General features: G+C 55.7%; 1 protein-coding gene across 12 annotated transcripts in view; it reads right to left on the reverse strand.

Annotated features, from left to right (window-relative positions):
• Positions 1-16,740, reverse strand: part of ARHGEF10L (Rho guanine nucleotide exchange factor 10 like) — a 155,058-nt gene extending 138,318 nt beyond the window's left edge. For 8 of the 12 annotated variants that reach the window (XM_070510927.1, XM_070510926.1, XM_070510925.1 and 5 more), the window contains exon 1: positions 298-449. The gene's annotated coding sequence lies outside the window, so the exon portion shown is untranslated. Of the gene's footprint in view, positions 1-297; positions 450-1,112; positions 1,154-16,574 lie in introns of those variants that run through there. The other 4 variants (XM_014836171.3, XM_070510924.1, XM_014836162.3 and 1 more) reach the window with 4 other exon arrangements.
• Positions 16,741-17,052: the final 312 nt, after the last annotated feature.

Below are 17,052 nucleotides of genomic sequence, written 5' to 3' on the forward strand. Positions count from 1 at the left end.
TCGCACCCAGAGACACAGAGATACCCACTCGCTGACACACCCAGGGCCGCACGGAGAAGCCACCGGCTCCTGGAGAGACACTCTCGGACACGGGGACACACAAAGACCACGCAGAAGCAGCGCCGCGCGGAGGGGCCGGCACGACCCGGCCTCGGGGGCCCCGGCCTCTCAGGGACTCAGCGACCCTGGTCCCGGGCCGCCCGCGGCCCCGGGGAGACCCGGGCCACCCCCACCCCCGCCCCCGCCCCCGCCCCGCGCCCCGCGCCCCGCGCCCCGCGCCCCGCGGGCCGCACTCACCGGCTCCGGCCGCCGGCCGCGCCTCCGTCGCCCGCGCCGCTCACAAAGGCGCGCGGCCGCCCCGCGCTCAGCCGCCCCGGCCGCCGCGGGTGCCCATGCCGGGCGGCCCAGCCCGCGCCCCGCCGCCCGCCCCGCCGATGGCACGCCGCGCGCCCCCCGCGAGGTCGCGGCCCGGCCGGGAGTGCGCCCGCCGCCGCCGCCGCCCAGCGGCCCGGCCCGCCGCGCAGCGCCACGCCGTCCCCGCCCGCCCGGCCGGCTCCGGGCTGAAGTCACCGCTTAACCCCTGCTGGCCGGGCTGCGGCCGCCGTGCCGCCCCGCCTGCGCCCCCGCCCCGGGGCATGGGCACCGGGGGGAGGACCCTCCCCAACCACCCGCAGGCGGGGGCTGCGAGCTGGGGCCACACTGACCCGACCTCTCAACACGCAGGTGGGGAAACTGAGGCCCGCAGCGGGTGAGGCCTTGCCCCGGGTCACCCAAGGACCCCTCATTCCATCACTCCCAGTGTCCCCTCCCACTTGCCCGTTTCTCCCCCCAAGCAGCTCTCCCCCACTCTCCCACTTCCCTGTTTCTCCCTTGGAAAGGTCCCGCGCGTGCACACACACACGCGCGCGCGCTTCTGCCCCCTCACTTCCAGGGGTTTGCCCAGGGGTTCCCCAGAAGGGCCAGAGAGTCGTGGGTTGGCCCCGGGGGAAACCCTGGCCGTGAGATGGGCCCCCACCCATTGTAGGCAGCTCAGAGCCCTCCAGCCCCTCGGTGGCCTGGCACCCTGGCCTCCGATAATGACCTCAGGAACCATGACTCTGGGGGCTGGGTACCTGAGGGCTTTGAGAGCATCAGCACTGGCGACAGCCCTGCCATGTAGGCCCTTTTTCCTGATGAGGGAACTGAGGCTCAGAGCTCCCCAGGAAGGAAGTGGTGGAGCCCAGATCCCAGCACGCCCCTCCCTTCCAGTCCCCAAGCTGCCAAATGCTAGTTACTCCCTCCCAGAATTCCAAAGAGGGCCTCCGGATATGATGCAATTAATTATAGTTATCTGCTCGTTAATGAAGATTATCCCTGTTGTTATTAGACACTGCCCTGCTACCTCTCTATCTGCAACGACATTCACGTAGCAGGCTTATCAGCAATTGCTTATCAGCAATTACTCCTGGGTTGATAATGATGAGTTCTGCAGCCTCCGAAGGGCACAGGTGTGTGTAGGCTGGAATCTTTGTCACCTGTGTTCGTTCATTCACTGCAGCTGGCAAAAACATCTTTTTCATACTGCCTATCTGTCAGGCACCAGCCCGAGGGGCTAGGAATGAAACAAGGAACAGACAGACCCTGGCCCTGCCCCCTCGGCTCTCCTAGGCCAGGAGGAGACAGGAATGAACAGGCCACTACAGTGCAGCAAGACAAGCCACACCAGGCCACGGTCGCTGAAATCATCGTATTCATTGGTCCGTTTGCTTGTGTATTGTCCATCCCAGCACAAGACATAAGCGCCACAGAGCCTGTCCTCAGACTTGTTCAGAGTTGTCCGAAGCCCCAGGCCGAGGGCAACGAGGCACATAGTGAGCAGCTAGTAAATATTTGTTGAGCACTTACTGTGGTCCAGACATCGTTCTAGCCATCGGGCGACATCAGTGAAAACACAAGCATGACCCCTGCCCTGGTGGAGCTTCCATTCCAGCGGTGAATAAATGGTGGCTGTGATAACAGAGCAGAAGGCTTCTAGAATGCCAGCAAAGCAGCAAGAACATCTTCAGATGTCCATCGAGTGACCTCAGGGCTCTGAGCCTTAAGCCTTGGACCAGAATTTAGATGTTCGGGTCCCGCTGGGGTGGCAGAGCTGAGTGCAAGTCCCTGGACCTGCATTCGAAGCCTTTCAGACCTACTCCAACTGCCCTCCTTGGCGATCCCATTTCTCTCCAGGACCTGAGCCCTCCTGAGTCCTCCAGGCCGGAGGCCTGCCCCTCTCTGGTTGCACAAAGGCTGACCCCCCAGCTCCAGACTGCCAGAAGGCCCTGAATCCCCAGGAAGCCGCCCGCGTGGCCTCTTCCCTGACCGCCTCTCCTCGGAGCTCTGCAGCACCTCCTGCATTGGTAAGGTGCACTGTCAGCTCTTTTGTTGTTTGATTAAATTGGCTCTGGACACATGCTGACTGGAACTGTCTCCGGCTTGAGGGCAGCTGTGACCAGGCTGGAGGGCAGGGACCACACCCCATGCCCTCCTGTGCCGCCAGAGCCGAGCGCATGTTAGGGGCACATTCACCATCAGAGGATCCAAGTGGATCCAATGGATTCCAAGTGGACACTCTCAGGCTTCTGGGTCCAGGATTGCAATCCATCAGCTCGTAAAACCAATGGAGCCCCAGAAGCATTTTGTTTTATTCACAGAGGTCCTGTTGTTATTGTTAATTAGTTACCAACACCTAACAATTGGCAGATTTCCCATGAAAAGCCAGATTGCTGGCTTCTCTTTATTTATTTATTTTTTTAAAGGTTTTATTTTTTTCCTTTTTCTCCCCAAAGCCCCCCGGTACATAGTTGTATATTCTTTGTTGTGGGTACTTCTAGATGCTGTCTCAGCGTGGTTTGATGAGCAGTGCCATGTCTGCGCCCAGGATTCGAATCAATGAAACACTGGGCCTCCTGCAGCGGAGCACGCGAACTTAACCACTCAGCCACGGGGCCAGCCCCTAGCTTCTCTTAACAAATGTGAAGATCTGGTCATGCCGGGCCCTCGTTCCCCCCGGGGCCACACTCTGCAGGCCCCGAGGAGCTATGTTCCTCCACTTGCCACCATCCCTCTCAGCTCTGTATCACCCAACTGACTTGGAGGCCCCTCCTCTGAATTAGTGTTTTCGGTTTATTTTCCCTCCATGTTCTGCTCTTACAAGAAAAAAAATCATATCACAAAACACAGACTGGAGAATAAATGAGCCTGCAGCCCTCACCTCCCAGGCCAGGTCAGGCCCCAGCCCGGGCAACGTTCTCCCGCATTCTCGTTCCCTCCACCATCTGGCTCCCTGACGCGCACACAGCCTTGCTCTCTTGCCTCCCCAGCTTCGTGTTCTAAGCTGCAGAGCACAATGCAACATACGAGGTGCTTCACTGGGCCTTTGCTCATGCTGCTCCCTCCACTTGGAATGCCCCTACTGCTCCAGCCCCCAGACACCGTGGCTAACTGCTTTTGGATGCTCTCGACGTAGATAACACCTTCTCAAGGATCTCTTCCCTAGTGTCCCCAGACTGGGCTCCTGGCTCCCACAGCATCCTCCTGTCCCCCTGTCAATGCACCCATCCTGCCGCGTTGTGCGGTGTATTTGCCCCATGTCTTCCCCCGGGCTGTGAGTCCCGGGGGCTGGGACTGTCCTGTCTCATTCATGGTGGAATCCCCAACACCTGGGACAGAGTCTGATCAAGCGTAGGCACGAGACAAATATTTGCTAAATAGATGAGCAAATGGGTTTCAATAACCACAAAAGGAACAAAAAGGATTTTGTTCCACGGGAACGTTTCCACGTCCCAGAACCTTTGATTAACTAGAGTTTCCCACTCACTGAGCTTTCTGTGGGGCAGGATTTTTTGTGTAAGCATGATCATGAAGGATCCATCTGGACCAGACTGGAACTCTGTTCTCTGCTGTCACCGACACTGACCTGGGAAGGAGGGAGGCAGGCGGGGCAGGGGGCATATCTTCCATCGGCCAGAGGGGCTAAGTGACTTGCCCAAGGTTGCCTGGGTGGGAAAGTGGACTTCCCCAAGAGCATAAACCACCTTCGCACAGGCGCACGAAGGGAGAGCGTGCAGGAAGCAGTTCGTCCTCATTATTGACTGTATCATCTAACCAGTCACGAACAGGCCATTATCCAGGAGAGGCTGGATCACCTTTTGGTCACAAATGAGGACGATAGAGTCTGTCTTACAAGATGACACCCTCTTCCCCGTGACACCCTTGCCCCTGTTTAGTAGGACGGGCATTTTGAAGGGGGCTGGGATGGCCTCCCAGGTTCCTCACAGCCCAACACCTGCATTTCTGGGGAGCAAGCTGAGGGCAGAGGCATAGCCACAGGTGGAGGCGGTTCCGGGGGCTCAGGGGGAGAAGGAAACTTGACTTTTCTGAGCTGCCGCTTTATGGGCCTTGGTGTCAGGGAAGGGCCAGTCTGAGTAGCTCCTTCTCTTGGGGATGAAGTCTCAAAGTTCTTCCAAAACAACCATGGTGGGGGGGGGGGCGGTGGGTGGACACTCACGTCCAGTGGGCTGGACACGGACACAATGCAGGGCTCTGCCACCCCGAGCTCTCCGAAGGGCCCTATGAACAGCTCTCACCGTCTTCCACTCGGGCCCAATGCCTGTAAAGTGGGAGCAATCTTTTGCCCTCTTCTATCACACAGGATTTTGAAGGACCAATCCAGTATAGCCTAACAGATGTTTCAGCCTCTCACGGACAAAATTAGATTAATGCACTATTTGACACTATATTATCATAAACAGTCACAAACATTATGAGACACAACCTAGTATAGTAGTGATCAAGAGTTCAAACTCTGGGGCCGGCCTGGTGGCACAGCGGCTAAGTTTGTATGTTCCACTTTCATGGCCCAGGGTTCGCCGGTTCGGATCCCAGGTGCGGTCATGGCACCACTTGGCAAGCCATGCCGTGGTAGGCGTCCCACATATAAAGTGGAGGAAGATGGGCAGGGATGTTAGCTCAGGGCCAGTCTTCCTCAGCAAAAAGAGAAGGATTGACAGCAGATATTAGCTCAGGGCTAATCTTCCTCCAAAAAAAGAGTTCAAACTCTTAGGATTCTCACTGTTGGAGAAGGAATTACAAATATGGCAAGGGAGAAAAGCAGAACGAGCCCTACTTCTACTGGAAGTGTTGGTGTTGGACTGGAATCGGAGGTATTGGTGTGAGCTCATAGTTCTGTCCACCAAGAGGCCTGGGGCCAGGGACACCTCATAGCATCGAGCACACTGAGCAGCCAGACCATGGTTTCCACTCTTCTCTACTAAAAGAAACAAGAGTTCCTGCGAGAAACTGCTGATTCCAGAGAAAGAACAAGTTGAGCCTGAAATCTATTCTTGAGCCAGAAATTAATACACTGCTCAAGAAGTGATGGGAACACAGCAAGAGGACACAGAAACCAACTCAAAGAGGCTCCCACTAGCCAAACCCAGGGCGACTTAAGCATCAAAATAAATAACGATTGTAAGGATTTACATCCCATTGAACACAATAGGAAAGCAAGAGTCCTTACTGGTGTAAATAAATTAAAAGCTAGGAATAACTATTTACCTCATCTCAAAGTACTTCCCCACAAAATACTTATTAACCACAAAGGGCGAAAGAACAACCCCACAGTAGAGAAACTTGGCAGACACCTCCTCAGCCGCGTGGTCAAAGTGGGTTCCCAGGACCAGTCAGGGGGTATCTGACCTCCTGAGTCTCCTGCTGTGATGCCCCGAGAAGGACACAACATCCCTTCATGATGTTCCTGCCCAGGATGCATGCCTCACATCACCATCAAGGAAACCCAAATGGCGGGACATTCCTCTAAATGCCAAGGTGACGAAAATCAAGGAAAGACTGGGGAACTTTCCCAGATTGAAGGAGACTAAAGAGACGCGACAACTAAATGGTAAGGTGTGGTTCTGAACCCTTTTGCAGGAAAGGACACTTTTGGTCCAGTTGGCAGAACTTGAATAGAGTCTGAGGGTTTGATGGTAGAAATGTATCGTGTGAATTTCCTGATTTGGGTGGCTGTCTCATGGTTGTATGGGAGCATGTCCTTGCGTGTAGGAGACACATACTAAAGATCTGGAGTAAAGGAACATCAAGTCAGCAGTTTCCTCTCAAATGCCTCGGAGGGAAAGAATGTGAGCTGTATGGTACTTGCAGTTTTCTGTGAGTATGAAGTTATTTCTAAAGTCAGATGGCCTTGCTAATCTAGACCAAGTCGCTTAATTTTCTGCATCTCAGTTTCATCCCCTGTATGGTATGGGTGAAAGTAATAATACCTACCTCGTGGGGTAGTTTAGAGAATTAAATATTTGTGAACTATTTAGTGCAGAACCGGGCTTATATACATATTGCAAAATTTTGAAGAGCTGTATAATTTTTCTTTTTCTTTGTGCAGTTCCCATTTCGTGGTAAAGTGCCAGGGTATGACAAACCCCAGTGAGCAGGGGACCAGGGAGGGGATGGCAACGGGAGAACCAGGCAGGATGAGCCATGATAACTGACACTAGGTCTCAAAGTTGGGGACACCACGGGAAGAGGGCCCTGGAGGCCAGGAAAGCGCATGCCCCAGAAGAGGGGGCCGTCACCACCCGGTTCTAGGAGGTGCATCACCATGCCCAGTGTCTCCAGAGCTTTCTTTTTACTTTCCAAGAGAAGCCAGCGATCCAGATTTCTAGAAGAAATCCCCTGATTTTTAATATTGACAAATCTTTCACATTCTGAGTGAGCCAATACTTTGTGAGCCCAACGATCGCAAGCGCCAGCAGCAGGAGGAGTTCTGAAAGCTTGTCCTGAACACTTAGAAACGTGGAAACGCCCCTGTGGGTTGACACAAAAAGCACCAAACCACCGCTGACGGTTCTTCTGCCGCTCCCATAGAGCCTCTGCAGGGGTTGGGGTGCGCCTGCCAGGAGCTGCCTCCGGGCCGCCCCCAGCGCGGTAGCCACGCCTCCCCAGCACAGCTGATTGGTGGCGAGGGAGAACATCTGACCAGACTGGGCCAATCAGCTGGTTTCTCCCAGGAATTTGAGCGCTTGAGAGGGAGCAGAGAGGAGGACCTGGCCAAATGACGGGGGACACCGAGCCTGAGAGATGGTGCGGAGCTGGGGCTGCGTCCACCTTCCAGCAAACCCCAGCCAAGTTCAAGCTGCGGTTCCAGGGGATTAGAAACGCAAAAAAAAAAAGAAAGAAAGAAAGAATGCAGAGTAAAAGACAGCGAGGCAGAGACCAGACAGGCCGGGAAGGCGTTCACAGCAAAAATAATAGAAATAATTATAACAAGCTCCTCCATGACGCTCTCTTTACACCAGGCTCTGTTTAATCGCTTTATACATATTAACTCACTTAATCCTCACAATAACCCCATAAAGGTTTCTGGGGCAGGTGCCAGACTTTTAAAAAAAAGTTAATTTTATAAAAGTAGGTACTTTTAGCCCTGTTTTACAGATGAGGAAACTGAGGCACAAAGACATTCTGTCCTAGCCTTGGCTGGCCATCAGAGTGACCTGCTGTGTCCTCATGGAGAGCCCCTCCCCTGGTACTCACTTGAGTGGATTTTTATTCCTATGACAAGAGGAAAGATTGACACTCAGGTGGTGTCCGCTGCCCACGGCTACTGGCTTGGTGCAGGATGAGGGGGGATTCTGAGACTGATTAAGTCACCAGGTGTCCCCAACATCCTGCTCCAAGCCTCTTATATCTCCCCCAATGGAAAAGGTGAAGGGGGAAAGTCACAGCCTGGGGTAAATGTGGGCCAGGGGCACCAAACACCTCTAGATACTCTGCCCACCAGCCCAGCCCGCACAGGCCATCTTACAGTAGGGACCAGCCTCACCCACCCCTCGGGATATCTGCAGCTTCTGCTGGGATAAGCAGGCGGAGGGCGTGGGGCTGTCTGCTGAGCCAAGGTAAGATCGGGTTTCCCTGCTTGGGGCCTGGCCAAGGAGCCAGAAAGGACAAGGAGACAAGGTCTTCGCTTCCTGGCATCAGGTTACTGCCCCTGCCCGGGGCTCGGCTCAGGGTGCCAGGCAAAGCTCCCAAGCATGAGAGGGGCTGGTCAGCTGACAGCAGACTGGGCCCAAGGCCTGTTCTAGACGCAGCCATGAGGATGAAGCGGATGTGGCACTGGGAGGGGGAGCAGAGAGGGCGCCCAGGAGATACCGTGAGCCTCCAGCCTTGCCAGGCAGACCAGGCTGGGGACTGGGGGTCGGGACAGAAGGTCTCCAGGAGGGAAGGTTCTGGGCCTGGGGAAAGGGAGGCGCTGCAGCTGCCAGCCCTGAGACTGGAGTGACACTCCAGACTCCAGACGGGACCCAGCCCCCACCCGCCCGCCCGCCCCGAGCTGCAGCCGGAGGGCCTGGCCATGCCTACAGCCTGGCACCAGCCCCAGAAACCTTCAGCGTCCCCCAGTTTCACCACCCAGGGCTGGGCGGTTCCATAAGCTCCCTGGTCTCGGAGATGAAAGACGCTTTCTAAGAGCCATAAAACCGTGCTCGCTGGGAACAATGGGCCCTTATCCCCATGCGTCCTTCACAGAAACTCCCATCAGCAGCGCACCAGAAGCTGCACGCAGGAGTTTTATAGACTGGAGTTTTGGACCAGCCCCAGCGTTCATTAACATCCACTCCCTCGCCCTCCAGGGATCCTGCACAAATCACTCCCATTTACAGAAGCCCACTCTCTGCTCAGCCTCCAGGCAACCCTGCAAGGAAGGGGGCTTTGTCCAGTTTTATGAATAAAGAAACAGACCCAGAGAGGTTAGGTGACTCGCCCAGGGTCACACAGCGGGAGAGTGGAGGAGCTGGGATTTAACTCCAGAGTCCACGCTCCTTCCCCCGTATGGTGTGGCCTCTGGTCAAGATCGCCCGAGTCCTGCCTCACGGAACTCAAGAGGTTAAGCTGAATGGTTTTCTTAGGTTTCCTCCTGGAAACAAGCATCTCCTGAGACCTCAACGCCTTCACCAGAGTGGCCCTGTTGACCTACCCAGTGGGTCAGCAGAGACACACCGAGGTGGGTCACTTCAGAAGGGAGCCCCAGCGCATCAGGGAGGGATTCAAGCCGCTTCCCTTGGACGAGACCCAGAGTCCCTCGCTTCTCTCACAGTCACACTCCCAAAGCCTTTTCACCCCATTCCTCCTCTGAAGACCACCGATAATGAAGACAGCCCCCCCTTACCGAGCATTTACAGCAGGCCAGGCTCTGTGCACTTCATGCATGATCCCATTTACTCTTGCAAGAACTCTATAGAATGGCTGCTTTCAAGATCCCCTTTTTCACATGAGGAATTGAGGCACAGAGAGGTAAGTAGCCTGCCTAAGGTCACACAGCAAGTAAACAAAGGATTCCAGATCTATCCGACTCTACCCCACCACACCTCCCCCAAACCTCACAATGTGGGGTTCAGCACACACTCCATCCACACTGGGCCAATCCCACAGTCCTGGGTCACAACTCTGGGTGTCACCCCAGATGTGTGGATAATGACAATAGCCATTGCTCTGTATCAGGTACCTTCTAAATCCCTTCACCGTCCCCCCTCTACACAACAACCTCAGTGTCGATACGGCAATTCCTATTTTGCAGATGAGGAAACTGAGGCTCAGAAAGGGGAAGTGTCTTATCCACAGACCCACAGAGCTGGTCAGTGGGGGTGTCAGGATTTGAACCCACTTCTGTCTGGTTCCAGACCCACTGCTTCTTCTGGGGAAGCCAGCGTGACAGTTCAATCAGACCACCCCAATAGAGTCTTGGCGTGCACTCAACTTGTGCTCCCAGATACTCCCCAAATGAGTGCCTAAGATGGCCTGGTGCCATTTCAGGAGCTGGAGGGACCGTGGTCAACAAGACTGGAATGCTTCAGTCCCCATCAGCCCCATGGGGCACCACCAGGGACCCCCTGACCACTTCCGGCTGCTTCCCCAGAGCTCCAGCCACAGCCCCCTCTCCGGACCCTCCAACACGATGGCTCATCCCCACCTCGGCCGCCCGTGCCCCCTGCCTCCCCTCAGCTTCTGCGAGCTTTCCAGAGAGCCACCCCCCAGCCCCGCAAAGGCAGTCTACAGCTCCCGGTCTCATGGCTTATTTCACTTCACAACCAGCTCCCAACTGGGAAAACCAGACAGGCAGCTGCCTTGGCTCAGGCTCCCCCAAGATGCCCTCAGACCCACACACCCCGGCGCCAGGTGGCATGGCCAGCACCCACAGCCCCTTTGTTGAGATGATTTGCTCATAGGCTGCCCCACCCTGAGAAGCTGGCTTGGTCACCAGTCCCATTACCTTCTTTTGCTGCCAAGGAAGCCAGCCTGCCCCTAAACAACTCATAGATACATACAGTTACTTAGCTGGTGCCAGGCGCTGCTTTGAGTACTCTTCATCATCATCACCTACGTCATGATCATGATGGTCATTATCATTGTAGCTCACATTTATTGAGCACTCACTACATGCCAGGCACTGGGCCAGCCCTTTACCCCTATGACCTCATCAAATCTTGGCAATAATCCCATGAGGTAGGTACTATTATCATCCCATGCAACAGATAAGGAAACTGATAAACAGAGACGATAAGGCCATGGCACAAAGTGCTGTATTCCTTATGAAATTGTCTGTCATCCCTGCTGTACTGTAATCTCCCTGAGGGCAGGAGCATGTCTGCTTTGCACAGAGTTGTATCTCCAGAATATAGTGCTTGGCACAGAGTGGACATTCAATAAAGTCTTTTAGATGGATAGACGGATATATGCATGGAAGAGTGGATGGAAAGACAAATAGATGGATGGATCATTGGATGATGGATGGATAGATGGATGCATGGATGGATGGATGAAGGATGGATGAGTGGATACATGGATAAATGGATTGATGGATGGATGAATGAAGGATGGACAGATGGATGGATCATAGATGGATGATGGACGGATGATGGATGAATGAAGGATGGACAGATGGATGGATCATAGATGGATGATGGACGGATGATGGATGAATGAAGGATGGACAGATGGATGGATCATAGATGGATGATGGACGGATGATGGACACATGGAGGGATGGATGCATGAATGATGGATGGATGAATACAACGGAAAAACAAGAGGAAAAGAACTAGAGGACCTTACCCACTCCCAGTCGCCCACCCCCTCAGCGAAGCAGGAGGAAGCTGGATGCAGTTTCTCTGCTAATTGGAAAATCCCTGGCCAGGATTCCAGGAAATCAGAGAAGAATATGCTGACTTCTGGGAGATGGAAAAAAAGAGCACCATGTGGGTGATGAACTTTGAGATAACGTAATAAAAGCAGCAGCGGCGGCGTAGTCTTATCAAGCACACTCCCCCTTCCCAGAAACCACCACTTTGCAGGGAATTTCGTCTGCTCAATCCCAAACCACATGTCTCTGAATCAGGGGCAGCCACACAATGTGCCCAGTGTAGAAGCCCCTGCCCTGTGGCTCCAGGATTGGGCTAGGAGTAGAGCTGTGCCGGGCCCTGGGGTTTGGTGGGAGCCAAGCCCGACCCATTCTCTGGGTGCTATCTCAGGTTCTGGAGCACCCACCAGGAGCCTTCGGCTTTAGGGGACTTGTGCTCCAGTTAATCTAAGAGATCTCACGCTGACCCACAAACCCTCATACCTCGTGAATCCTGATCAGCCAGATTTAGGGGAGGCATTGGTGTGAAGCAGGCTCCCCTACTCCCCAGTATTCCCTTGCCAGAGCCTAGGGCTTCCAGTGTCCTGCGGGGAAAGCAAGGCTCCGAGCTGCAGAAACCCAGCAGCACCAGGAGAGCAGGCGTTGATATGGCCCAGCTTTGTAGTTTCCAGGGCAACTTTAAGAAAGAGGAAAGACTGGAAAGCCCCCCATCCTCCCTTCCACACCTGGGGACACCGCTCGTCCGTGTGGAACGTGGCACTGAGGTCCCCGTCCGCCCAGGGAGGCATCCTGTCATACTGCAGACTTAGCTGTTTGCCGGAAACGGGGATTTGGGGTGGCACTGGTACAGGGACATGCCCTTGCTTTCACTGAACACCTACTATGTGCCAGGCCCAGGGCTGTGCCTGGGATAACACATAACCCTCCTAACACCTCAGCGAGTTGGTACTGTTACTTTCCTTTTCAGATGCTTAAACTAAGACCGAGTGACCTGCCCGGGTTCACCATCCGACAGAGCTGGGATTGGAACCCGAAGTCCCTCCTTTTTCCACTAACAACAAGGTGGAAGGGACCTCAGCTCTCCCCACAGCTGGGCAAACGTTGGCGTCTTGGGTTTAATCCAAAATCGGCCAGACAGAACACCAGAGGGAGTTTTGGAGATCGCTCCCGTCTTGGCCAGTCCCCGTGTGTCAGGAGCAAACTCGGGCCTCCCCCACATTCCTGTGCTCCCCCTGCTTTGCAGCCGTGTGGGGAGGAGGCAGAGCTGGCAGGGAGCCCACCCACGTGAGCAACTGGGAGACTTTCAGAGCTGGAAGGGCCCCAAGGAATGACCCAAGCCAACCCCCTCCGTTCACAGAGGGGAAACTGAGGCCTGGAGAGGGCAAGGGATTTGCTCAAGGTCGCACAGGGAGTGAAGAACAAAATGGGAGCAGAGGCAGCCTCCTGGCTCCCGGCCCGGGTCCCCTCCCCACCCCAGCCCGTCTCAAACAAGCCATGACGCTGGAACCCTTTAGATCAGATAGAACGAACGGGTATCAGATTTCTTCCTCACGCTCAGAAGGAGAACCGGGGAAAGGGTGAGATGAGGAGGCAGGAGGTGGGCAGGTGCCCCGTAACCCCGCTGCCTGGCTCTGTCTGCCAGGGCATCTCTGTGCAGAGGCTGAGCCCGGCTTGGCTGGCCAGGAGGAGGGGTCAGGGTTACCTGCAGAGCAGGTCCCAGCGTGGCCAGGAGATCTCCCTATCTTCCTGGTCCCCTTGGAACAAGGGCTGCCTCTGTCCCTGGGACAAGAAAGGATGGGGGAGGGGTCCCCTCTCCTTCTGCTGAAGGGCGAAGTGGGAGGAGTCGTGAGCAGGGAAGCCAAGGACTCACTTGGTGGCAGCGCCACCCCACCTGCCCTGCCCCGCCTGCCAAGCTCCTGGGGACCTGCTCCCTGACCACCTTGAATCTGCTTACTGCTCCGGTCCTGGGGACCCTGGGGAGCCCCATCCCCAAGGAGCTGTCTTTCATCATGGTGGGGGGTGCTCATTTCTGGGAACACGCAGACCAGGTTCACATCCCTGCTTCCCCACCTACTGGCCCTGTGACCTCAAGCGGGCGAGTCACTTCCCCTCCCTTTGTCTCAGCTTCCCTGCTCTAGAGCCCAGCTTGTGTTCCTGCAGCCCGAGGGCGTTGTGGGATTAAATGCCAGGCTATCCCTGGCACAGAGGGGACTGGAGAAGCTGCTGGGCAATTGCCTCTCTTCATACTACTTCTCTGCGTGCATACTGTGTCAAGGTTTTAAAGGCATTTCCAGCCACGACTGTAATACATAGCCCTCGGTGAGAACACAGAGAAGAAACCATCAGCCCCTGCACCCAGATGGGGTGACGCAAGCCCTGGGAGGCTGAGTGGCTTGCCCAAGGTCCTGTAGTATTTAGAGACAGAACAAGATCAGAACCTATGGTTCACAAGTCCCACGGAAGCCCAGCCCAGCCCAGCCCAGCCCAGAGGCACCAAGTGGGAAGAGCTTGAAATCCAGAGTCAACAGGGCAGGACCCGGTCTTGCCTGTGACATGAACTCAGCATGCAACCTTGGATGGTGACTCTGGGAGATGTGAGCTTTCAGACTGAGGATTTCAGTGCCATTGGCTGGCTGTGTGACTCTGGGCAAGTGACTTCACCTCTCTGAGCCTCAGTTTCCTCATCTGTGAAATGGGGGTTGTCAGGAGGACTAAAGGATCTATGGCATGCAGGATGGCTGGCACAGAGCTTAGCATGCGGTGAGTGCCCCATAAATGGAAATGTAGGAATGGTGGCTATACCAGTAGTCAATATCACTGTTAGTATCGTTATTATTACTAGGAGGAGAGGACAGAAGGGAATCACCCTGAGAGCCTCTTGCCCACACGACTGTCCTGGAGAGGAAGCCTTGAAATGAGACACCAGGGACTCGTCTCACCTTCTAGGTGGCAGGGATGTGAATGGGGCCAGACCAGAAGCCCCCCTGAGGACCCCAATCCCACTATCCGAGGAGACCCAGCTGGAAGTACTGGGGGCATTACTCCCAGAGGAGTTCAGCCTTCACAGGGACAGAAGAGAGGTGGTGGCCCCCCGCCGATCCTCAGGAGACCCTAACTCATGGGCCGAAAGCTGGGGAAGCAGCCACTTCTGTTCCAGATGAACCAGGATCCTCTGGAGGAAAGGCCCCTGAGAGAGAGGCTGGCCTGGCGTGCAGCACACTCTGTTAGGAGCCAGGAGGGAGGGCCTGACTCTCTGCCATCTCTTAGCTGTGTGGCCCCAGGCAGGTCACCTCACCTCTCTGAGCCTCATCCCTCCTCTCTGGGGACCATCATTATGGGGATCACAATTCGTGCCCTACCTGCTCCCCAGGCTAGTGCGAGATCCATCAGGACAATCGACGTGGACTTGCTTTGTAAACTGTCAAGCACCTTAGGATGAGGCACTGCCCTTGTTCATCACCAAAGGACCCTTTGTTGGGGCCGGCCCCGGGGCCGAGTGGTTAAGTTCACGTGCTCTGCTTCGGCGGCCCAGGGTTTCGCCGGTTCGGATCCTGGGCGTAGACATGGCACCGCTCATCAGGCCATGCTGAGGTGGTGTCCCACATGCCACAACTGGTAGGACCCACAACTGAAAATACACAACTGTGTACTGGGGGGCTTTGGGATAAAAAGGAAAAAATTTTTAAATCTTGAAAAAAAAGAAGGTTTTAAAACAAAATAAAGGACCCTTCATAGACGGACAAAGCAAGGTGCGGCACAGCAGAGGCCACTCCAGAAGGTGATAATGGAAAGAAGCAAACAGACTCAGGCCCCAGGCCCCTCCTGCTCGCTTTGCCGTGCCCACCCAACCTCCTGCCTCCCAGCGGGCTGGACTCCATGGAAACCCCTGACAGCGGTGTCTGGGGTTGAAATCCTGGGACAGCTGCTTTTAACCCTCCTTCAGTCGCTCAACAGAGACCACCCTGGAAGTCATTACCCGTTTGTCCTGGACTCTGCAGCTGGGGGGCTGTATGAGGCAGAGGGTGATCTGACACAGAGCTGAAGCAGGTTAAGGGAGAAAAGCATCAACAGTGACATTTGTGGCCCCAGGACCCTGGGAGGCCAGCCAGAGGGACACACAGCCATATAAATGTCTCCCTTACAACCTCAGCCTCGCTGGGCCCAGGCAGACCCCGACCCCGCAGCCCCATTCTCACAGGGCAGCAGAAAAGCCAAGGAGCAAAAAGCTCGGTCAGCTCTAGAACCACACTTGTCTGGCTTCAAATCTCAATTCCCCTTTTTCAAGCTGTGAAATCTTGAGTTAGTTACTTACCCTCTCTGGGCCTGTTTCCTCAGCTATAAACAGGAATGATAATAATAATACTTACCTCATAGGGGTGTTGGGAGGATTCAATGAGTTAATACATGTAACATGCTTCGTTTGCAAAGTGTCTGGCACAAAGTGGGCACCAAACAAGATTTCTATCATCATTCACCAGACATCAGCCACACAGATGAAAGAGGCTGCCCCCCTCCCAAAGCCGTGGACGCTCCATCACCGGAGATATTCAAGCTGTGGCTAAACAGCCACCTGTCAGGGATTCACAGCCCGGGCTGCCTGAGTGACCTTTAAAATGCTTCCAACAGCGAGCCCATAACGTCACGCCTGTAAAATTGTGCACGTGGCACTCCTCCCTCCAGCTGGGCAGGGATGGCAAGAGATGGGAGTGGGCTATGGGGATGGGAGAAGGCTATGGGATGGGAGAGGGCTGTCGGGATGGGAGACAGCTATGGGGATGGGAGGGGGCTGTCGGGATGAGAGGGGACTGTTGGGATGGGAGGTGGCTGTCGGGATGGCGGGGAGCAGGGCGGCGCAGAAGCAGAGGAGCAGACGCTGAGGAGCATGGAGGGAGCCCTGGGCAGGACTCGGCAACCTGTTCTGGCTTCCAGCTCCCGCTCTGCCACCGATTCCCCGTGTGACCTTGAGTGCCTCCCTGTCCTCTGAGCCTCAGTTTTCCCAGCTATAAAACGATGCCATTGAACTAGGTGTCCTTTGAGGCCATCTGAAGCTGCAACCATCAAACCCTGTGACCCTAGGAAGGGAGTGGGGCAAGTTCCCACCGCACGCACACCCCCACAAGGCTCCCTCTGCCTTCCTCGCCCCACATGCCCTGACCTGCCCCACAAGGGGGCCACGAGGCTCAGGGTCTCCCCCACTGAAGCTCCCAGCAGAGCTCTCCTCCTGGAGCCCAGCACCAGGCATCCCCAAGCCCCACTGTCCCCTGGGAGGGAGCAGGGTGTCCGTCCCTGGGCCTGGAGCCCAAGGGTGTCAATGATGGTGAGACCCCCCCCCAACCCCCAATGACCTCCAAAGGATCCTCCTGCGACTCCGCGAGGGAGAGAGATGCTTAAAAACCCAAACACTGACCTGGATTCCGTGCAGTCCAATTCTGCCCTCGGGGAGAGGAGCACAGAGACGGGGGCAGGCCCCACCGGCAGGGAAGGGTTCCGTCTGTCGCAGCAGCTGGCAGGGCGGGCAGGAGCCCAGGAGTCGAGTCCACCAGCTCCGCGTGCTGGGCGTACAAGGGCCCCAGTGCGTGAGTCACTCACCTGACAGACCTGCCAGGCAGCAGGACAGGAGGCGGCCCCGGCCGCCCACAGGAAGGCTAGACTGAGTCAGGGCTGGGCCGGGCTGGGCCATCCATCAGCCAGGCCTGGGAGGACCAGGAAGTTGCCGAGGGGGAGGAAGGGAGGAGGAGCGCCAACAAAAGTGGGGGCCTCTAAGAGGGGAGCCGAGCGGAGGGGCTGAGCGCCGATGGCTGCCAGCTGGCCCAGGAAGGGGCTGGGCACGGGCACAGGGGAGGGTCACGTGGACTACGACCCTTTAACCAGAGAAGGTGGAAAAG

Source organism: Equus asinus, chromosome 5 (assembly GCF_041296235.1).
Source record: "Equus asinus isolate D_3611 breed Donkey chromosome 5, EquAss-T2T_v2, whole genome shotgun sequence".
Lineage (NCBI taxonomy): Eukaryota > Metazoa > Chordata > Mammalia > Perissodactyla > Equidae > Equus > Equus asinus.